This window comes from Schistocerca cancellata, chromosome 9, assembly GCF_023864275.1.
Source record: "Schistocerca cancellata isolate TAMUIC-IGC-003103 chromosome 9, iqSchCanc2.1, whole genome shotgun sequence".
NCBI classification, from domain to species: domain Eukaryota; kingdom Metazoa; phylum Arthropoda; class Insecta; order Orthoptera; family Acrididae; genus Schistocerca; species Schistocerca cancellata.
Genome location: NC_064634.1, coordinates 357,168,461 through 357,169,296, shown reverse-complemented (window position 1 = coordinate 357,169,296; position 836 = coordinate 357,168,461). Strand labels below are relative to the sequence as shown.

Sequence of the window (836 nt, the reverse complement as noted above, 5' to 3'; positions counted from 1 at the left end):
TTCGGATGTCACATAGTATGGCAACAGTGCAGCATGTAAGAGCAAGATTCTCGTTGTCTATCTATAACTCGCTGCTAGCCGCTCGGAAAGAGAATGAATATTATTGGCTGCCAGTGGCTAGTGAAGGGGGATCTGCAGAACAGTTAAAAAGTGGGCCGCCTTCCTACGTGACGCGGACTTCAGGTAACACAGTTTATAAACTGGAATATGGCTTTAAAAATAATTGTTTCCGCCCGGGATCGAACCGGGGACCTTGCGCGTGTGAAGCGCACGTGATAACCACTACACTACGGAAACCAGTTGATAACTGCCTCTTTCTTTTACCAATTAATTATTTCCAAAAGAAAGAATATCGGTGATATCGCTTAACTAGGGGTAGGGCTTTTTTCCGTTCAAAGAGAAAACATATATGCATGCAGTGATTGCGGACGAGCAGTGGCGACGCAAACGAAGCCACCTACTGGGACCAGAATTGGGGACTTCTGCGCATGCGCTGGGTCCCAGGCACTGTTAACGAGCTTCTCTGTGGCCGGGACCAAAACTGAAGCTACGAAGGTTGTGCTATTCTGCGGCGCAGCTGTCGTCGGAAATTGTTCTTTTCTTCTAATGACAGTACCCGCTATATTGCAGGCCGTAATTACAATGGAAAGCTCCAACGTCTAAAAGGGAACAGAAATGGTTTTAGAAGACTGGGGTGTTTTCTTCTGTCACTCATCAAGGTCAAACTCTACATTTGTATGAGATAAACGAATCGAAATACTACAAAACCACAATTCTGTAGCAAGAATACCGAGTAGCATACAATGATAACCAGCAGATTCGCGGCCACCTGCGAG

The 836-nt window shown here is 45.9% G+C and overlaps 1 non-coding gene across 1 annotated transcript; it reads right to left on the bottom strand.

Annotated features, from left to right (window-relative positions):
- Nucleotides 1–224: 224 nt before the first annotated feature.
- Trnav-cac (transfer RNA valine (anticodon CAC)) lies at nucleotides 225–297 on the bottom strand. Its single transcript has one exon. It is a non-coding gene; the product is annotated as a tRNA-Val (tRNA).
- Nucleotides 298–836: the final 539 nt, after the last annotated feature.